The 23271-nt window shown below is 37.3% G+C and overlaps 1 protein-coding gene and 1 pseudogene across 1 annotated transcript in view; both read right to left on the bottom strand.

The window, feature by feature from the left end:
* Positions 1–23271, bottom strand: part of HS6ST3 (heparan sulfate 6-O-sulfotransferase 3) — a 658248-nt gene that overhangs the window by 150324 nt on the left and 484653 nt on the right. The gene's annotated exons all lie outside the window — the stretch shown is intronic.
* LOC139046581 (ubiquitin-conjugating enzyme E2 variant 3 pseudogene) overlaps positions 14003–23271 on the bottom strand; it is a 111170-nt pseudogene continuing 101901 nt past the window's right edge.

Genomic DNA, 23271 nt, shown 5'->3' with positions numbered 1-23271 from the left:
AAATTACTCCTCCGACAGAGCAATGGATCTTACAGGTGAAAGGGAGCAGAAGGTGTCATTTATCTTGACTTCACAAGACTTGTCAACTTTTCTTGGTCTTTTCTGAAGAACGCAATCACAAATAATTTAGAAAATTGTGACTTAGACCTCAAAACCTTTGAGGTAGACGACCACAACCTGGGAATGAGGATTTTAAAAAAAGAGTTATCTGTGTCTCTTGGGAGTGGAATGGGAATCATAAAGCAATTTATCAAGGAAATTTATTGAGCCTAGTACTACCTACAATTGATATTAGGGATTCATATCTTGGGTAATTCACCTTCATTTAATTCAGTAAGTATACAGTTTAACGGAACTGTAATGGGGTTGAACATTGTGCACTGGGTGTGTCAGTTATGTTGTTTGCCCTCTGAGTGTTGGCTTCTGGTTCAGGAAGCTCTGCCCCCACAGAGCCTGTTTATGGGTTGAACTGTGTCCCCCCGAAAGTTCATAATTTGAATTCCTAACCCCAGTAGCTTAGAATGTGACAGTATTTAGAGATAGAGTCTTTAAAGAGGTAATTAAATTAAAATGATGTACGCTGTAATCCAATATGACTGGCATCCTTCTAGGAAATTTGGACACAGACACACAGAGGGAAGATGATGAGAAGACATAGGGAGAAGACGGCCATGTACATACCAAGGAGAGAGGCCTGGAATAGAACCTTCCTTCACAGTTGTCGGCAGGAACCAACCATACCAATACCTTGATCTTGGACTTCTAGCCTTTAGAATTTTGAGAAAATAAATTTCAGTTTTTTAAGCCACCCCATCTGTGGTACTTTGTAACAGTAGCCCTAGCAAACTCATACAAAGTCCTGTGCCAAGAAGCAGCTCTGTGTTCCCTGTGGTGCACAGTTGGCTTTTATTGGACCAGGGATTAGCAGTGAGTGAGGGTAACTCGTCTATAGGCTGATTGACCCTGTTGGGTGCCCAAGAGCACAGCTCTCAGCCTAACTGGACAATGATAGTGAGCTAGCCAACCAGTCTGGCTTGCTCCAGCATTCCCACTGGTGGATAGAGTGGATTGATAGTCAAAATCTAAAGAGGGTGCAGACGCACACAGAAAAAAGCAACAGCAGAGGGAGAGAGACCATGTGGGCTGTTAGGGAAAACCAGAGAGAGAGGTTAGCCCTTCAAGCTGCTTCAGACTGATTTCCAAATCTAATTCTAGTCCTCATTTAGCCTTACAATAACCTCTCTTGCCTTGTTACTTTTCTTTTTCATTTCACATATGTTTATGTGTTTGTTTATGTATTTATGGTGAGAACTTTTAAGCTCTACTCTCTTAGCAAATTTCAACTACACAACACAGTGTTATCAACCATAATCTCCATATTATGCATTAGATCCTCAGACCATATTCATCTTACAGATGAAAATTTGTATCCTTTTCCCAACCTCTCCCTATTTCTCCCACCCTCTAGCCTTTAGCCACTACCATTCCACCCTCTGTTTCTATGAGTTTGAAGTTTTTAGATTCTACATATGAGATCATACAGTATTTGTTTTTCTCTGTCTGACTTATTCCACTTAGCATAATACCATCCATGTTGTTGAAAATGGCAGAATTTCATTCTTCATTATGGCTGATTAATATTCCATTGTAAGCATATACCACACTTTATCCATTTATCCTTCGATGGACACTTAGGTTGTTTCTATGTCTTGGCTATTGTCAATAATGCTGCAATGAGCACGAGCACGAGAGTGAGGATATCTCTTTAAGATAGTGATTTCATTTCTTTTGGGTATATACCTAGAAGTGGAATTGCTCAATCACATGGTAGTTCTATTTTTAATTTTTTGAGGAAACTCAAAAAGTTTCCATACTGGCTGCACCAATTTATAATCCTATCAACAGTGCATCAGGGTTCCCTTTTCTCCACATCCTCGCCAGCATTTGTCAGCTCTTGTCTTTTTGATAATAGCATTCTAACAGGTGTGCGGTGATATCTGCATGAGGTTTTGATTTGTATTTCCCTGTTGCTTAGTGATGTTGAGCACCTATTCTTTTTTGTTTCTCTCTCTCTCTCTTTTTTTTTTTTTGCTGAGGAAGATTCACCCTGAGCTAACATCTGTGCCAATCTTCCTCTATTTTTTAGTATGTGGGCCATCAGCACAGCATGGCCACTAACAGAGAAGTGTAGGTCTGTGCCCAGGAACTGAACCCAAGGCCACCAAAGTGGAGCATGCTGAACTTAACCACTAGGCCACCAGGGCTGGCTCACATACCTTTTCTTTTTTCTTTTGGTGAGGAAGATTGGCCCTGAGCTAACATCTATTCCAGTCTTCCTCTATTTTGTATGTGGGACACTGCCACAGCATGGCTTGATGAGCAGTGCATAGGTTCACACCTGGGATCCAAACCTGCAGACCCTGGGCTGCTGAAGCAGAGCGTGCAAACTTAACCACTATGCCATTGGGCTGGCCCCCAAAGCACCTTTTCTTAAAACACTTTTATGTAACCAAATGTCCAGGAGAGACTTGATCTTATATTATTTTGAAATGGGGAAAAATTGTTATTCTAGGTGGTAGAAGGAGAAGCCCACAAATTGCAAACTAGATTTGCCTTTGGGAGAGATCATCCTTTGTTTGAAAAGAAACCTTTTTTCTCTTCAAGGAAGTGGGACCTTTTCACTCTTCAAATATGAGAAAGTTCCTGCCCATTTTACCATTTTGTTCTGAGGAAGCCCTATACTCAATGAGATAACCCAAATGCCCTTTCTTTAGAATGAAATAGAAAATTTAGTCTTTAGTATTAGAAATTGAGTATGGAATAGACATACATTTAAAATAGAATACATATATACATAGAATATAGTGAAGAATTTTTCCCTCTCAAAATTAGAAAATATAGTTCTTGATTTCCTTAACTGGATTTAGCTTTAGATTTAGAGATTTGTAAATGTATAGAATTAAATTTGCACTTAAAATTACAAATTATACCAGGGGTGTGTGTGCATATTGTTTTTGTTTGTTTGTTTACATTCTTATCCAAGCCTTAGCTTCTCAAAGGCCAGGAGTGGAGACTGAACTCCTGCAATAAAGGCCTGCAGGCCTGAACTTCTCTCCATCTCATCCTGGGAGAAAGGCTGGGCATGACAAGGCAAAAGCTGAATGGGTTATTTGGACGCTACATTTACTGTTATTTCAGACTGGGTTAAACATGGTAAATTGAATCCATCCATTTATCTCTGCTTTCTTCTGAAACGTGATTTAAAAAAAATTAAAAAAACTAAAGCAATGAAAAGGGCATAAATTCATAAGGATCTTTGTCTTCAGGATGGGAAAGGAGACAATAGCAAATAAGAGACGTCAACAAAACTTTTTACAGCAGAGCTGGAATATAAGTCTATGGTGTGTGGAGGGAGGAATGAGGACGGGGCTAGGCCAAGAAGTGAGCAGAAGAGCACTGCTGACCACACAAAGCCTCAGAAATTGGAAGTACCGTGTGCTTCTAAGGCTCTTCCTCCATCCTGAAGAACGAATATTTATTTCTACTGAGACTAAATCAGAGTATGTGAACCCAGGAACACTGAGTCCATTTCAGGGCCATGAAAGAGAGGACTAGTGGACGGACTAAGTGGAAGTCTGCTCATGAACAGTGAGAAGCCTGGCCCCTTTCCCTGCTCACCCCCTACAAAACCAGGAGCTTGGCTCAGCCTCCTCAGGGGGAAGGTAGAGGGTTCCTCTCTCAGAAAAAGGACCAGAAATATGAAAAAAAAAAACACACAAAAGACTTAGAGAAATTGACACTTGGAGGTCATCCAGCAAAAAAAGCTGAGTCACTTTGTGATCATCTTCTTAAGTTTTTATTACCTCACTATTAAGTATGAGGAAATAACCAGACATTTGAAGAAATCTTCCCACATGAAAGAGAGAGGTAAAAACAAACCAAATTTTTTTTAAAAAGCACTGAAAGGAAAAAGAGATTATACAGAAAGTTAAAAAAAACTAATTAAAAAAATCCTAAGAGATGAAAAAAAACATTATGGTCATGAAACAAGAACTGATGCTATAAAGAGGGAGAATACTATATTAGATATTAAAATTTTAATATCAGAAATATAAAATATCAATAGGAGGATTAGAAGATATAAGTTAAGGATATCTCTCAGGAACTGGAACAAAAAATTCAAGAAACAGAAAACGAGAGACAATATAATTAAATTAGAGGATTCAGGGGGCCAGCCCCGTGGCCTAGTGGTTAAGTTTGGCACACTTTGCTTTAGTGGCCAGGGTTCGCAGGTTTGGATCCCAGGGGTGGACCTATACCACTCATCAGCCATGTTAACTCAGAGCTAATCTTCCTCAGCAAAATAAATAAATAAATAAATAAAAATCAGAAGATTCACCTAGGAGAGCCAACAACCAATGAATAGAAATTCTTGAAAAAGGTAGGAGATAGCAGGAAAAAACCCAAAGAATCAATAAAGAAAATATCCCTGGGATAAAAGACATGAGTTTCTACATTAAATTGCCCACAAAGTGCCTACAAAGCAAAATGATTGATAAAAACTAATGCCAAAACACATTAAAAATAAATTTCTGTTGTCTAAGCCACCCAATCTGTGGTACTTTCTTACAGCAGCCCTAGTAAACTATTACACTTGGGAACTGCACTACGGCGATTGTCTTATCGAGGACATGGGTCCAGGACACATCCTTGCAGTTAGGCATAGATTCAGTTGAAGGGAATTGCCACTGTCAGTCATCTTGGGAAGAGGGTAAATCCTGGTGCAGGAAATGAGTAGACCTTGAAATATATAAGGAAGAAGAGACTTTCTTCTGATTTGAGTTCTAAAGAATCTGGGAGATGGTGGGTGATGGCATTCAGGCCTGGACTCTAAGCTCTGAAAACACCTGGAGCATTCCTAGTAATGAGGTGAGCTAGATCCCCTCAATCCATGTGGAAGCAGGAAGGGAGTCAGCCCAGCAGAGATTCTCTTAAGGTCAGATTTGGAGAGAGGGAGTCTCTTCTACTCATAGCTGTAAGCTACTCTCTTGTGATGTACTTTCATTATCCCTGTAAACTCCTAAATTTCATAGCCTGTTCTTGCTGCACTGGGAGTCTGATCCCAGATACTAGAAGACATGGACAAGGAACAGCCAGAATGGAGCATCAGTGGTGGACTCTTAAGGAGGACAGCTATGCTATAAGGTCTTTGGCTGCACAAACAACACAATATTTTCCATTTCTGTTAGCTGCTCATTATCTATTTGGCACAGTTGGCCAAATGGCCAAATTTCTTCCAAGGACCAATGGATTATTCAAAAGCCTAAGAAAATATCTGATTACCCCAAACAAAATTTGAGTAAATATAAAGAGAATAATTCAATATTTTATTTAATGAACCAAATGTCTAAACCTCATCCATCTGTACCCATATACCTGACATCCATCCAATAACTATAGATGAACTCTCCCTGAATGGATCCAGGATCAGTATGCCACTTGTATACCAGATTCCATTCCCTCCCTGGCACTTTCTCTCTAGCAGTATCATTTCTCCCTTATACAGAACTATTTCCACTACCATACATTCTTACTACAAGATCTTATACCTTAAAAAATTTTATTCTTGATCTCACATTCCTCTCTGCTGTTCTCTGTTCCTTTTTATATTACTCCCTGAAAAGGATGTCTATGTTCACTAGCTCTTCTTTTCATCCACCATTCTCTCTTGAATTTACCTCAGATAGACTTTGTCCCTATTACACGACAAAAAATGACTTTGCCAAGGTCAACAAGGACCTCCTCTTATTCAACCTTTAAGCAGCATTAAACACAGCTGGCCGCTCCCATCTTCTTAAAGCATTTTCTTTATTTGGTTTCCAGGATACCACATTCTCCTAATTTTTCTATTTCATGCTGTCCTCACTTCTTCTGAGACTCCTTTGCTGGTTCATCCCCCTCTTTTCAGACCTCAAAATGCCAAAGTGCCCCTAGGGCTCAGTTCTTTCTATATTAACTTCACTTTCTACACTTCCCCTTAGGCGATCTCACACAACCCCTTGGCTTTGAAAATAATCTATAAAATAACGGCTCTCAAATTTAGATCTCTGGCCTCAATTTGTCTCATCAACTCCACATCAGTGTATTCTATGCTACTTAAGCCTCAATTTCCTGCTCCTCCTCCCAACCCCACTTCTCTCCCATTCATCGTGTCTTAAGGAACAGCAGTGCAATTTTTGTTGTTGTTAGAGTCGTCCAGTGGGTTCCGACTCCTAATGACCCTGTGTACAGAAGAGCAAAACCATGTTCAGTCCTTTAGTGCCATCCTCTCACCTTCTGGTGCTGTATCAGACAATGCTCCACTGCTAGTCCAAGGGCTTTCATGGCCAATTTTTTCTGAAGTAGGTGGCCGGGTCCTTCTTCCTAGTCTCTCTTAGTCTGGGAGCTCTGCTGAAACCCATCCACTATGGGTGACCTTGCTAGTATTTGAAATACCGGTGGCATAGCTTTCAGCATCATAGCAACACGCAGCTGCCACAGTATGACAACTGACAGACAGGTGGCGTGGCTCCCTGACCTGGAAATGAACCCAGGCATGGCGCGGAGAGCACCGAATCTTAACTACTTTAGCTGGCTAGTAGCGCAAGTGCCTAAGTCAATAAAACAGTTCTGAGACAATTTCCTATTACTTTTGCCTTAGGACATAAGGTCTTTATTATGGACCTCCTTTATCAAAGAATTTTTAATATTTTAAAATACTACCTTTTTCAGAGCAGGATCCAGAGCAAAATAATGACAAGAAAAAAAACTTTTTTTAAGTGTTAAAGAAAATAGATTACTTCTATCCAAGTATAGGAAAATTGAAGAGCCATCAAATCACGCATATTCTCTGGTTACCAACTCTTCAGAAATTAAAGAAGAAGATACAGGTTTAAACCATTGCTGGAGAGACTGACAGGCACAAGGGAGGGCTTCTTCCACCTGAGCCCAGAAGGGTCCCAACTAGAAATAGTCCACTAAGGAAGGGGCGCCACATTGTCCCTCCAAGCGCTTACAAGACTTGAGTAGCGAACAATCTGTTCTGGAAGATTTCAATACACTGTGTCCTCCCTGAAGGGAGGAAGAAAGATCCAATGACCTCCTGAGGGCCCAAATAAGTCCTAGATTGACAGTGCACCATCACATTAGTGCTATGTTTTGGCGACACTGTGCAGCAAACATTTAACATTAAACCCGGTCGCCATCTGGGACCTTTCTTGGCCTAGGCAAACTCAGTAGCCATACAGGGTTTACATCCAAGGAGATGTTCACATATGTGTATGCCGCCAGCATAGTTTATTTTATTTTGTTTTAATACATAGTGCCCTTCAAGTTTCCTTTTAAGTCTACCACAAATAACAGGTTTTAACACATCAGGTGATATTTTGCTTCCTGAAGCATTTAAACTAATTTTCTATTACCAATGCAAATGTGTGCTTTCCAATTTACCCACTGCACAATAAAACCTAATTTAAAGCAATTAATGTTCATTAATGGCCCCATCTGCATGTTTATCACTTTATCCTTAAATACTTGAGACATGGTATCCATATTTTATAGCTCACTTCCTATCAGCAAGAATTCTTATCCTCAAGGGTAAATGTAAGACTAATGTGCCAAGATCTCATATCTTTATAAGAAAACTACATTGCCTTTTTTTTTTTTTTGGAAAAGCTAGATGAACAGGTTGAATGTGCATTATACAAAAGGTACCTAATAGAAAACAGAGGCTTTGTAGGTTTGTACTTGTGTGCTCAGCTCCTCTGTTGTCTTCCTTTTTCTCCTGAACTGGTGTGGCACAGCAGTAAGTGTGTGCCGCCCCCATTCTGCAGCCCTCTGTCAAGATTCAGCCAAGAATGGGATGGAATGCAGCGGGTAGCAGCACTGTCAGGTTTTCCAGCCTTCCCCAGAGTTAGTAGGGGATGCCTTGCAGGGAATGGGCATGTGGGCATTGAGTCTTTTGATGTGACAAAGCATTCTGAGCCTGTGAATTAGCATCAGCCACGTATTGCTTTGCCACTTCTTAGTTGCATTAGCAGTGTGCATTTAAGGACATTGTCTAACCTTTTTGAACATCTGTTTTCTCATTCTGCCTTATTAGGTTTTTCTCAGGACTGAATAAGATGATATGCTAAAGGATAGAAGTATGTTGTGATTAAGAGGGTGGTCTCTGCAGGTCCAAACTTCCTGGGTTCAAATCCTGGCTTCACCTCTCACCAGCTACGAGTGCCTCAGTTTTCTCACCTGCAAAATGGGCATCATAACAGTATCTATCTCAAGAGGTTCTTGTGAAAATTAAAATGAATTAATACATAAAGAGCTTAAAACAGAGCTTGGCAAAGAGTAAGGACCTGGGGAACATTAGGAAAAAAACAAAAACAGTAGGTACTTTGGAAATAACAGCTATTTTTATTAAGGCTTTTCCCTAGCGTCACAGTCTGGGCTTAGAGAGAAGAATTCTGGCACAAGGCTCATGCAGGTGGCTGGTCTCACCACCCCCTCCCATCCTAGAGGAAGGCATAGTAAGTACCCCTTCTGTGACACTATTATGGCTAAAGCCCTGACAGCCAAATGCATATATAATTCTTGCAAAAAAAGAGAGAAGAAAAAAGTCAATAATATGTTTATACCATTGTAACAAGAAAAGCAAATGAGTTTGGATGGGATATTTTTTATAATGTTGCTGAGCCAAGATCAACCCATCTGAGTTCTCTATTCCTAAGGAAAAAAAAAAGAAAAGTTAATAAATGTTTCCACACGTGTGATTTCAGTGAAATTTACATTTAGGAGTCATTATCATTTTGGTGGAAGGCAAAATGATATTCGGCTTGTCACCGGAGGGGCAGATGGAGATGGAGCTTAGGAAGTTGACACACTAGCTGACAGAAATGAGTAAAATTTACGTTCCAACCAACTTAATGGCAAGCAATTATCTCTGAACTAGGATAACAAATGTGCTTTTTTATCCTCAAAAGATGACATGCCTTATACAAGTTTCCAGAAGGCATATTTTCTGTAAAGAAGCAACTGCTTCTGTATTCAACATTTAGCACAAGAGTTTAATTGGATACTGACCCTTTCAGAAGATTTTGTTACAAGTTAAAGTTAGATATTAAGAAAACTGAAAAATCTACCTGAAGTTATCTGCTACTTTCTGTTATCTATTTCTCTGTTTAAATATTGCCTTACAAATGTACTTTTACTTCACATTCAATACCGTTAATAGATTTTGGCATTAGCAAAATATGAATTACTCTATACACAATCCATAGTCATACTATTTTATGAGTATCATAAATAAAACAAATACAAGTGAAAATCTGGTGTTTATCTTGGCTTAAAAGACTATCTTAGCATAAGAAAGCCATTTTTGATTCCATGATTAAAAGACATCCTATATAACAAAAAAATTGGCAAATATATGGGTGTAATTTATCACAGATGAAATTGTATAATTAAAATTTATTGGTATAAGCCCTTAAGACAACTTAAATGTCACATTGTGTGAAATGTTTTGACTCATAAATTTATTCTACATATAAAAGTAACCAAACTAGATGGACTGTCCTATCTACAAATTGCATATCTTGAAACAAGATGAAACACATACATGAATGACTTTTATTTACTTATTTTCATGAAGGCATAAAATATAACTACTATTTGATAAAGAAATAAAATTTTGAAAATTAAGTTACACAGAAAGACCAGAAATATACATTCACAACCTGTTAGAGACAGAAATGACCGTAGTTACTTTCTAGTTCAAATCACTCGTGTTAGAAATAAGGCAGCCGAAACTCAAAAGTGTTCCTGTAACATTCTAACTGTGGTATTAAATAACATCAATGGTAAAGAGAAAATAAAAATATCTTCAGCCATTTGAAAATTAACAATAACACTATTTTAATAGTATTAAAATCTTAATCTAACAAAAATATTGGAAGAAAGGTATACCAGAAAAACATAAGTATGAAGCTGATGTACTTCAATGAATTGAAGGTGGTCCTCTCAGATCAAAGGAAAGAGCAGAAGAAAGGAAAAGGAAGAAAAGAAATAATACTGAGCAGCCGCTATATGTCAAAATCATAGTAACATAACTTATTCAAAAAGACAGTTTAAAATCTGTCTTGCTAGTCTTGCTAACACTTGCTAGTCAGTGCCCTTGGATGAATCATGCCCAGTGAATCTCTGATCCCACATTTCAAAGTGAAGGTAATAATACCTAAGCTATTGTGAGGACTAAATGAGATAGTGTACGGAAAGTATTAAATTATTCATGCAGTATTGTAAGACTATACTGTACTCTTGGCTCTTCAGATGGGTTCTGTCACTTAATGCTCATGACCACACCACGGCACAATGTCAGTGGGAGAGCTGGATTCAAATTAGGCCTGTCTAGTCCAAAACTCAAGCAATTCTCATATCTTTAGCCTCAAGATATTTGTACATATTGGTCCCTCTGCTGGCAACTCTTTCCCCACTCTTCTACCCTAAATTTCCTACTGCCTGTTCAACCCTCATCATCCTTCACAATTCATTTTAAATGTAGCTTTTTCAGTGAACTGTCTGTCCCTGGAGCTTCTATTATAAGTTCTCTTAATATTCTGATATTTTTCCTTTGTTGTACTTATTAATAATTAAAGTTAGTTAATTAGTTTTCTAATTATTTTTAACTACCATCTCTCTACTAACAGGTAAGCAGCAGGAGAAGGGGCCATTTCTTTCTTGCTGACCATCATGCCTCCAGTCCCTAGGAAGGTATCTGGCACAATGTAGGCATTCAATGAAAATTTTTTGGATACATCAATGAATGCATGAGTGGATAAATGAAGAATGAAGAGGAGCTTTGGATTGGCAAATATTTTTGTTTGGTTTTGTTGATTAATGACAGAATATTGAACATGAAAAAGAAGGAATGGACAAATTTAAGCTACAATAGAGAAATTACGAGAGATTGAGTAAGGTCCCTGAAGATGTCAAAGGATTTGATCCAGGGCACAGGAGCAAGAATTGCTCAGGAAAGGGAAGAGGAAAAATTATGACACTGGGGTAGGAAAGAGGATGGAAAGATCACTGCAGATGCAGAAATATTTTCAAAGGAGAGCCCTTCATAGACATTCTATTCTCTGTAAAGTAGGAGATGGCATTCACATGTGAGTGAGTGAGAGGAGGGAGATGGGGTTTTGAAGAGTTTAGTGAAGAGAATGGGATAAAGTTATGAGCCAGAGACACAGAACTCCCAGGAAGCATCAAGCATGCAGCCAAAGTCAGAGACTGTGAATTTTTAACATTACCAACCTACACTGGCTTGGGGAGTATTTTCTGCTGCACAGTTCAGCAACTAAGGTCTTGAAGACAGATGGTTATACTCAGTATAAAGATGATAGTGATGATGAAGAGGAGGATGAGAAACATTAACTCACTGTTACCCTGTCAAGCACTGTGCAAAGCTATTTCTATGAATTTCCTCATCTATTATACATACACACACACACGCACACACAATGTTGTATATATCCATTTTTTACAGGTGAGAATACTGAGGCTTTGTTATACAACTGTAGTAAGGTATAATTTACATACCATAAAATCTGCCCATTGCATATGTAGAATTAAATGATTTTTAATAAATTTATAGAGTTGGCAGCCATCAACACAAGTCAGTTTTAGACTGTTTTCATCATTCCAAAAAATTCCTTGAGCCTGTTTGCACTCAATTCTGCTTCATTCTCCAAACCCAGGCAACCACTGATTTCTCTATCTGTTTCAATAAATTTGCCTTTTCTGGACATCTCATGTAAATGAAATCAAATAAAATAGAGATTTGTTTTTGTGTGTGGCTTCCTTCACTTAGGATAATGTTTTTGTGGTTAATTCACACTGTAGTATGTATCAGTATTTTGTTCCTTTTTATTGCTGAATAGCATTTAATTATATAGGTACCCTACATTTTGAAATTCATAAGCATTAGGATTGTTTCCAGTTTTGGACTATTATGAAGAATGTTGCTGTGAACATTCACGTACAATTCTTTGTGTGGACATATATTTTTACTTCTCTTGTGTAGATTCCTAGAAGTGGAATTTGGAATTGCAAGGCTGTGTGGCAAGGTCATGTTTAACTTTTTAGGAAACTGTCAAAATGTTTTCCAAAGTAGATGTACCATTGTATATCCCCACCAGAAATGTATATGTCAAATGTGTTTTCTGTGTCTATTGAGATGGTCATGTGGTTTCTGTTCTTTAATCTATTAATATGGTTATTACATTGGTTGATTTTCGGATGTAAAAAACTTTGCATTCCTAAAATAAATCCCACATACTCATGGTATATAATCCTTTTTATACGCTACTGAATTTGTTTTGCTAATATTTTGTTAAGATTTTTTTTCTTGTGATGTTTTTGTCTGGCTTTGGCATCATGGTAATTCTGGCCTGAAATAAAAAAAGAAAGAATGAGGTGAGAAGTGTTTCCTTCTCATCTATTTTCTGAGTTTGTAAAAACTGGTATTTCTTCTTTAAATATTTGATAGAATGCACTAACTAAGACATAAGAGTCTAGGCTTTTGTTTGTGGGAAGATTTTAAATTACTAATTAAATTTCCTTAGTTCTAGTCTTCTCTGATTTTCTATTCCTTCTTGAGTCCATTTTGGTAATTTGTAAACACAATTTTCTGCTCTAATTTTTATTATTTCCTTCCTTGCTTCCTCTGGATTTAGTTTGCTCTCCTTTTTCTACTTTTTTAAGGTGGAAGCTTAGGTTATTGAGATTGGAAACTTTCTCCTTTGGTTTTTGGTTTGGTTTATAACTTTCGTGTTATAAACATTTAGAGTTATAAATTTCTTTCTACGCACTGCTTTAGTTGAACTCCATAATTTTCATTTGTTCTATTTTAGTTTTAATTCAACTCAAAATAATTTTGATTCCCGTTTTGGTTTCTTCTTTGACTGATGGGTTATTTAGAAGTGTATTAGCATCCAAATATTTGGCACAGATGTCTTTCTGTTGTGGATCTCTAATTTAATACTTTTGTGGTCAAAAAACATACTTTGCATGATTTCAATTTTTAAAAAATGTACAGAGAATTATTTCATGGCCAAGCATATAGTCTATTCTGGAGAATATTCCATTCCAAAATGTGTATTCTGCAGTCCTTGAGTGAAATGTGCTATTAAGTCAGTTAATAACATTGGTTGATAATGTTGTTCAGTCTTTTATACCCTTGTTAATTTTCTGTTGAGTTACTTGTATCACTTATTGGAGTCGGGCATTGAAATCTCCAACCATTATTTTTAATTGTCTATTTCTCCTTTCAATTCTTTTATTTTTGCTTCAAGTATTTGAGGTCTCTGTTATTAGGTGTATATGCATTTATAATTGTTGTATCTTTCTAATGTATTGAACCTTTTTAACACTATGAAATGCCTCTCTTTGTTTCTAATGGTATTTATTACATGAAGGTTTATTTTGTTTGATATTAATATAGCTACTTCAGACCCATTATGTTTATTGTTTCACGGTATATCTTTTTCCAATATTTACTCTCAAGCAATTTGTGTCTTTGCATCAAAGTTGCGTCTCTTCTAGACAGCATACACACATCACAAAACACCAAAGAAAACTTAATTTTTTCTCTCTTTAATTAGCACCCTAAGGATTTATATTACAAAGCTAATAAAGACATCATCTACCCTAACCAATCAGTTGTCAGGATAGGTAATGAGATACAGAAGTTTTAACACTGTATTCTTTGGAAAATTTGGATACCATTCCTTTTAGGTAACTCTGCAATGTGGAATTAAATGTTTAACTGTTCTGAACAGAGATGAATGATTTTGAGTTTCTTAGTAACTGTCTTCTTTCACTGTGGTTTTAATGACTTCAGATACTGTGTTAGTTCTAAGGATACAAGGAAAACAAAAACATTTCACTATATCATAAGATTCCTTCACTGAAATTGAAGAATGCACTTTTCTCTTTTTGCTTACAATATTGTCAAACAGGTCAGTGACTGATATACCAACAGAGCAGGTATTTGACTTTTTACCGTTAATAATTACCTGACTCTGTTAGACACTGCACTGAGAGTTATGACTCATTGCTTCTTTTCAGCCACTACACGTGGGCATTTTGTCTTCTCCTTGATCACCAACAACAAGTACTCTTCTCCTAAAATCTATGCTTTCAAAACACTTGTAATAATATATTACTATCTCTGTCAATCCAATTGCATCCAATTCTAATCATTTAATATTAGGAGACATATTTCCATGTCACCTAGGTTATTATTTCCACTGGCTGACATGCAAAAAGAAAGACGCTGTGTTGCCTAAAATGTCACCAGGCTGGGATTAGTGCTCTGAAGAAATCCATATTTTTCTGAACCTCAGGAAGGTAAGACTGAGAACCATCCAAGGAGCTGAGTGTAAGGAGCACCATCTTGGAATAAGTAAAGGCAGATACATCTTTTTTGATCTCTGCCTTGGGTAGGTTGAAGATGTCAAAGTCAGCGTGTCTCCTACAGACCATTCCAAAATATCTAAGAGGACTATCCTTCTTCAATGTCATTGCTAAAATTGCTAGTTTCCAAGCAATACATAATTATCTGACTCCAACCATGGTCAATTTATTGACTGTTTTATTCTCTTCATATTTCTAGGCCTTTGAATTTATGTCTGAGACACCTTCATTGACTTTTGCAATCTAGGCTAGCAAGTCTACCTGCCACACCTCATCAGGCGATGACAAGGAGCAAGGGGAAGTTCCTCTTGAGATTTGACAATCATTTATTTGATTAACAATAATTACAGATTTAGGATGGCTCCAATTTTGGATATAGGGCAAGTACTTAATATTTTAAAGTTACTACAATTTAAAGTTACTGAATACTGGAGGTCTCTTCTGAATTACAGACTTGTCCCAGATCAGGTCTGTTTCCTTATGAACAGGCTAAAATGATTTTCTGTTTGTCAAACAAGCTAAAATAATGTTATGTTTGTCAAACTTTTATTCATCAATAAGAAAAAATGTTTTTATAAGAGTTTACAATTTCCAAAGCACTCCTATGTCCATTAACATGCTTTATTCTGACTATAATTATGGGAGGTAGGTGTTATTGTGCTCCAATTACAGCTGAGACTTATGATGTTCAGTTAATAAGTGGTAGAATCTTGACTGGAATTCAATTCTTCTGATGCTGTATTAATGCACTTCACACTATACAATAGAAGTTCTCTTTATTAAAAATTTAATTGTTTTGCTATTCTTACAGCATTTGTGTGGAACAAAGGTGCATAATGATTCAGTATATGTAAGCGAGAAAATAAATTTAATACTTGAGTTCGCAAGCCGCAAGGGATTAAGTAAATTTTAGTGCATCTATAAATTAAATCCTGTCTATCTATTAAAAGGGCATTATGTTGAATATTTATTGTCATGAAAATATAATCATAATAAACTAAGTGGAAAAAAATTTACAAAAGACTGTGTAAACAGGTTAGACAATCCAGAAATAGATGCACACATACACCGTCAATTAATTTATGACAAAGCTTCCATTAAAATTCAGTAGGAAAAGAATTTATTTTCAATAAATGGTTCTGGAGCAATTGGATATCTATATGAGAAAAAAATGAAACCTGCCCTATTATTTCACACTGTATTTAAAAATTAACATGAAATGGCCTATGAACCTAAATGTGAATAAAAAACTATAAAATTTCTAGGAGAAAACAGAATATCTTCGTACCTTCGGGCAAAAAACAATTCTTTAATTAGTACACAAAAACAATATACATCAAAGAAAAATGATAAATTATACTTTACTAAATTTAAGAACTAATTTATCAAAAGACACCAGGAAGAGAATGCAAAAAATAACCCAAGGAGAGAAGATATTTATAATACATATATTCAATAAAAAGCTTATATATAGTATATTTCAAAAACTCCTACAAATTAATATGAAAAAGACAAACCCATTTTTTAAATTGGACAAAAGTATTAAACAAGCACTATGCAAAAGAAAATATCCAAATGACAAATTAGCAAAAATCAATATAATTAATAATCAATGAAAAGCAAATGAAAATCACCATGCAATAGAACTACATTCCTTTTAGAATAGCTGAATCCAAAAGACTGATGATACCACTTGTTGGTAAGATTGTGGGGTCACTGGAACATTCATATCTTGCTGGAGGAAGTCTAAACTGGTGCAACAACTTCGGAAAACTGTGTGCCATTATTCCCCTATGATCCAACAATCATATTCCTAAGCATACGTCCAAGAGAAACAAGTGCATATATCCATCAAGAGACATATACAAGAATGTTCACACAAGTCTTATTCATAATATCCAGAAACTAGAAGCAACCCAAATATTTATGAACAGAAGAATACATAAATAAATTGTGGCATGCAATAGAATAGTAGACTGTATTAAAAATTTAACATGTTAATGATACATGAAATAATATTAGTAAATCTCCTAAGACATTAAGTTGAGGAGCCAAACACAAAAAAATTCATATAGTATTATTCTATTTCTATGAACATCAAGAATAGGCATAATTAATCAATGGTGATAGAAGTAAAAAAATCATTACCTCTAGGGGGAAGGAGTACAGTTGAACATCCTAGAATGCCAGGAATGTTCTGGATCTTGATGCAGGTGACAGTTATACATAACTGCAAAGTCAGATGTTGCTTCAGTTTCGGTGTGCTTCCTTACGGCCAATGCCTTTTAATTGTTGTATTAATGCCTGGCCAGCCGCTAGCTGTGGTGTGCTGCTTTTTCTTCACAATAGTCTGGACAGTAATTTTGAATACTGAATTTCCACTTGTTAAAACAAAGTTTTAGAATAGACACTCTGCCATCTCCTTCCCTTTACCTCTTTCTCCACACCTACTGCCAGGTAAGATTCTGAAAGACTCCACTGAACACCTCTGGTGTCAGCATGACCATAGCCAGGAAGCTTCTGTACAAAACCTCATTTTGCAAAAGTCACTGATAGCTTCTTTAAACCGCCAGCACGCACAGCAAAGCATTTTTTAAACTTCCAAAAATTTCTTTTGAAACAATGATGACAGGGTATACTTGAGCATACTTGCTGTAGTCTTAATATCTTAAAAGCGAAAGAGTTCTAGATAATGTCTTTTTCCTTTTGCTTTTTAAAACTATCTTTGTTATTTTTTATAATTTTGCTTTGCAATAAATAAAAATAAGGGAAGAATATGCCTCTTTTTGCTTGTACTGAATAAATATTAGAACTGGCTGGCGTCTCCCTTTCTTGCTTTGCCATTTGAAGCATTTACCAGAAAAAAAAGCCACAGAGACATATGCACATGCATTCTCTCTCTCTCTCTCTCTCATACACACAATTAAAAGAAGTCAGAATAATCCATTTGGCCATGACACATCTGGGTTTTGAGAGCTTGCATCTAATGGAGAGGCATCCCAAATATGGCTTTAGAGCAACCATGAGACTGTTTTATGTATAACACATGTGAAACCAGTCAGTTTGCTATGAAATTTAAGATTTAGAACCGACCTAAAGCTTGGAGCTCAGGACATCAGCCCTAGTTTCTCAGTACAGCCAGTTATTCAGAGAATCCAACCAGGATCCCTATGGCATCCTTTTTGTCTTTCCTTCTCCTTTCTCCATTCCAACAGAAGGGCTCAGAGTGGAGCACTGGCCAAAGGAGAGAGTTATATTGTAGCCCGGTCCTTGAGCCCAGAGCCTTGGCCCCATACACACCTCTTCCACACTGTCATATTTTGGTTTCATTTAGTTTCCTGGCCCTTATTCTAGTCCCAAAGTGAGTAGAAGTTTGAACTAAGTTCAGAATTAGTTCCAACAATGTATTTCTACTCATTTTTTTTGAAGATGAGTTTCACTAATAACTTCTGAACCTGAACTTTTGATTTGTGATAGCAAAAACATGAGGCTTCCCTTAATAAATGAAAGACTATGTGACATAACTGGTATATTGTAAAGCATCCTGAGAATTCATGGATGAAAAGCATTATTGAAGAATAAATTACTAATTGCATTAGTGGTCTGTTCTGTTCAACTCAGCATATAACTTTATATCTGGCATCTAGGCCCATTACTGTAATTTATTTTTCTTGTATTTTAAAAATATCACATGAGTATTTTTAATAATGCTGTTTCAAAAGTAGATCAAAGACAATCTTCATAATTCTCTTAGGTTATAACAAAGCCACAGAAATATTAGTCTAAATTGGAAGCTCTTGAGTGGATTTTATCTATTGTTATGTTTTATACATTATCTAATTTCCTCTTGGAAACCACAGATTCTGAATTCTAATTGTGGTTACCATAATAACAATGAAAATGGTGACATCTATTATGGCCATGAACTGTGCTCAGCCCACTCCTTTGTTCTTGAGATGCAGGATCTCCTTTCAGAAGATGTAGAGAGCCCTGAGCAGCCTGACACAAGGGTGACGGATAAACAAGTTTGGGTGACACATTTCTCCTCTCTATCATAATGTTGTCTGACTGTCTCTCCCTTCACAGACATCCCAATTTCCAGGAAGAAAATATGCATCTGGTTAGTATGGAAGGGACGGCATCTGTGGATGTTTGGTAGTTTCATTTTACTCTTTATCCACAATGCCTGGTCTTCCTCAGCACCAGCAGTAGTGATATTCATCATTCTACAGTCAGAATTTTCTTCCTGGAGACAGCTCATTACAGATGTATTAGAAGGTCTTCAAACAATCTTGTAAACGAAAGGACTAGTTCTTTTGTACAGGCTTCCAAGAAGACTAACTATTTTGGGATAGAGATGAATGAAAAAACCTAAGCCAAAATCAGCAGTCCTCCCTTTGACAGCCTATTCTCAAGTTTTGAGTGAGAATTCAAAATGATGATGATGATTTCTATGGTATTCACCCTCCTGGAAATAAGCAATAATCCTGTGCATTCCAAACACTCTGGTATTCCCTGTTGAACTAGACTTTGAGGCACGTTTTCTAACATATCAGAAACGTCCCCTGATTTAGCCTCCTTAAGGAACGTTGACAACCTACCCACTGTCAGGGGTTCACAGTTTCTCTAATCACTGTCACCATGAGTATGTTAGATTGAGAAATTCAGTTGAACTGAAAAGCATAAAGTAAGGAACTAAGATGCTCATTTTGCTTTCCCCTGACAGATATTGGCAGAGAGAAAATAAAAACTTAACAATGTCCTAAGGGCTCAGGTGATCTTTTCCCTCCACTTATAAACACCTCTAAAATAACGAAAATTGCTGGTGAGCCAGTGAAGACAGCCCAGAAATTCCTTCTTCGACATTTTGTAATGTAAACTCTTGAGGGGAAAAATTGGCACTGCCCTTGTCAAATTAAATAATCGCTTCAGACGCGCTAACTCCAGGCTTTTTTCTAATAACGATGGCTTTAGGAACTGGCACATCCAGTAGGTGTAAAAGAGGCAAAGATGGGACGTGTGTTCTTGCAGTGACGATTAAAAACGAACCATAGAAAGTCTGCGTCATTATAGATTTCTTTTGTTTCAATCAGGATATTTGCTTTTTGCAAGTGGTGATTCTAAAAACAAAAATCTCAAAAGATTTTATATATTGCCTACTACTCAGCCTCTGTTTCTTTGAGAAGGAATGGAACATAAGAATCAAGCAAACACTGTGAACAGACAATTGAGTTTTCCAATTCTCTTGGTTCAAGATCAGGATGAGTAATAAAGTGAACTTCCCCTGCCTTTGCATTCACCTCAGAAAAGATTTTAGCAAACACAAAACCCCAAATAGTACTGACGTCAAACTTATTTTTTTTAAAAAAAGCATTTCTATTTTCTTGCAGAGCAAAGGGTCAACCATCAGTGTTTGGTCATCAATTCATTGATGATTGTTATGATGTGACTGGAACTTTGTGACAACATAAGAAAGTCCTCCTCACTTCCTCTATCAGTGCTGCTGGGTTTTACGGCATTTCTAAAGAGCAACTAAATATCAGGTCTAAGATGGTCTGCCAAAGCCTTTTAAAATTTACATTTTTAGAGCAATTATGAGTCCTATTGCTGACTGCAGCAATATTTTCAGAACTCATACCCCACAAAAGTCCTCAAAGACTGAAGGCATAATTCACATCACAGATTACCAGGCACTTCTTTGACTAAAGCCAATCTTCCCTTCAAAAAACATACGAAACAATTTGTTCTAATGCACTATACAGTCAAGAACAAATAGGTGAGATGCTTTCAAACCATAAGCCTGTATATCAAGAATTCAATACAAGGCGATGATGGTTATTTTAACCATCAGCACCTTTTCTTGTGTGTACCAAGTACATCAAAGCAGAGTCATATCTTAAAGATCAAGCATGAGAAAGCGTACAATGGACAGGAGGAGGAAGGAAAGGAGAGAAGACAGGAAGGAAGGGAAGAAGAGAAAAGAAAGGAAAGGGGAGGGAAAAGAAGTGAATGGATGGAAAGGAAACAAAAAGCATGTTTGTGCATCTCTTCCCAGGCCTCAGACCCTATTCGAAGATTTACTGATTTGATGATGGGCAGGGAGTTAATCTATGTTTGAATGAGGGAGAATGGATTTACATTCAGTAAAATCTGTTTTTCTCACAGAAGAGTCATCCAGAATGCCCCAGGTCTAACTTTCTCAGTGCTCCAGAAGCCCTAACCTCTTCCTGGAGAGATGGTTGCTCCATGAGATGAAAAGAGAGTTAGGAACTAATAAGAGGGCTGGCCTGACAGGCACAGTGTCAGAACATCTGTGACAAAGGGACAAGGGCAAGAACTGGAAAAGAGTCCTTTTTTCTAGTTCCCATCAGGAGGCCTATGGAACACTCTCACAGCTCACAGCATGTTCCCTGTGCCAAGAGGCTTCCAAGGGGCCTGTGCTAACATGTGACTCTTTGACACACACGGCCCATGTCTTGCACTAGATGGCCATGACACCATGATGCTTCCGCCTGTACTTTCTGTTAGTTAACTAGAGAGCCTTCTCAATACATTTAGCCAAGGGAAGGGAATGGTATTAAGCTTCTATATGTACCAGGAACTGCATACCAAATTATATATATATCTACACACACAAATGCATGTGCGTGTGTATACATGTTATATATACATCAGGTATATACATATACAAATGTGTTTATATATATGTATACATATACAGAGAGAGAGACTGTACTATATGACTGTATTATATACAATAGTAGAGATTTAATACAGTATTATAATGTAGATGTATACATACATATGTATACACACACACGGTATATAGTAGAAACTTAATACTGTATATTTTATATATTCACAGATGTGTGTGTATATATGTGTGTGTGTATTTATATACAGACTATTATATGCCTGCATTATATATAATAGTAGAATTTAATGCCGTATATATATGTGTACACACGTATGTCTAAGACTGTATACCAGGCATTAAGCTTTGATATCTGATATGTGTCATGACACTAACATATGGAGCCAAATATGGATGCACTCATTCATTCCACAAGCATTTACTGAAGACTCTCCTATGAACAAAGAATTGGACCACACACTATGGGAATAGAGAGCCAAGAACAATATGGTTTCTGTGGTCCAAATGAGCTTCAAGCCACATGAGGGAAAAGGCATGTAAATAACTCATTGAATACAAAAGAGTATGAAGCAAATACCCTGATATAGATAAAACCAGAAGCTTAGAATGACTGAAGGAAAGGAGGGATTATTATGACATGGTCCGAGGGGCAAAGGAGACAGTGAAATGTTTCTTAAAGGAGATGCTTTTGAGCTCATTTTAACAGCTGAAGAAGTAAGTTCTGTGAGCCAAAGAGAAATGTGAGCCAGGGCATGAGATGAGGAGGGTATAACACGCTGAGCAATGGCAGGTAGGTTCACTGACCTGGAGTGGAGTTGCAGCAAGGGACCCAAGCCAAGGACAGCAAGGGGGGCAAGGTTGTTTATCATGCGGATACTATGCTGAGTCAAGATCAGAAAATGGGGCAATAACTGATATGTCAGGAATGATCATGTAAAAGACAAGGCATTTCAACTAAGTATTGAAAGATAAATATGATTTATATAGTCGGAAGTATGACGAAAAAGGACATCCTAAGAAAAGAGGATGACAATAGGAAAGAGGTAGAGACAAGAACATGTAATGTGGACTTGGAAAATGGTGAATGGCACGACTAGGATAAAAACTTTTGCTCATTCCCGGAACACACTAGGAGCTCAGTGAGTACGTGTTGAATGAATAAATAAATGACTAACCATAGGGAAGTAAGGGAGAAAGAAGTTTCAAAATATGGTTGGAGTCAAACCTTGAATACTAGACTAATAAGTCGGGGCTTAATCCAGTGGGCAATGAGGAGACCCAAAAGATTTTAAAAGGAAGGAGTGACAGGATCAACACTGTGATCTGGAAGATGAATCTGGAATTGAGATGAAGGATGGATTAGACAGAGGATATCAGAAAGAACAAGCTATTCCTGTATCACAGACTCATGTTAACAGGGATTTACATAACAGCAGGAATTTAATGGATAGAATGAATGGAAGAAATATCAGAAAGGCAGAAGTATCTACTGCTATTACACAGCTTTACCAGGCTTATCCTCTCACTCACAGCAGGGTGTTGCAGGCCAGTAAGTATATACCGCAAGACCTCCGGGCCTATTTTGGCCTGGGTTTTCACACTTTGCTTCCATTCTTGTATGTCAGTCTTCTGACCCTTTAGCTCTATTGGCTGTTAGCAGGCAAGTTTCCACATGCCTCTTGGACTTAAAGTTCTACTTCCCAATTTGATATTCAGCACTCATTGTTGTACTCTTTCATTTCCTGGTTGTTGCAGATAAGCACAGCCCTCATCTCAGCCTCAGCTGCGGGACCAAAATCCCAAAGGTGACCCACTTGTTAAGAACCTACCTTATTCCTTGAGACACTGGAAGCCTGAGGACTCACCAAGGAAGAACTTAAAAGAGGAAGGATTTGGGCTGGCCTGGTGGCAGAGTGGTTAAGTTTACGCACTCTGCTATGGCGGCCTGGGGTTTACGGTTTTGGATCCTGGTCATGGACCTACACACCAGTCATCAAGCCACACTGTGGCAGCATCCCACGTACAAAATAGAGGAAGACTGGCGCAGATATTAGCTCAGGGACAATCTTCCTCATGCAAAAAGAGGAAGATTGGCAATATATGTTAGCTCAGGG

Source organism: Equus asinus, chromosome 11 (assembly GCF_041296235.1).
Source record: "Equus asinus isolate D_3611 breed Donkey chromosome 11, EquAss-T2T_v2, whole genome shotgun sequence".
NCBI lineage: Eukaryota > Metazoa > Chordata > Mammalia > Perissodactyla > Equidae > Equus > Equus asinus.
Note: the sequence above shows the minus strand (reverse complement) of the source record. Positions and strands in the feature narration are given on the sequence as shown.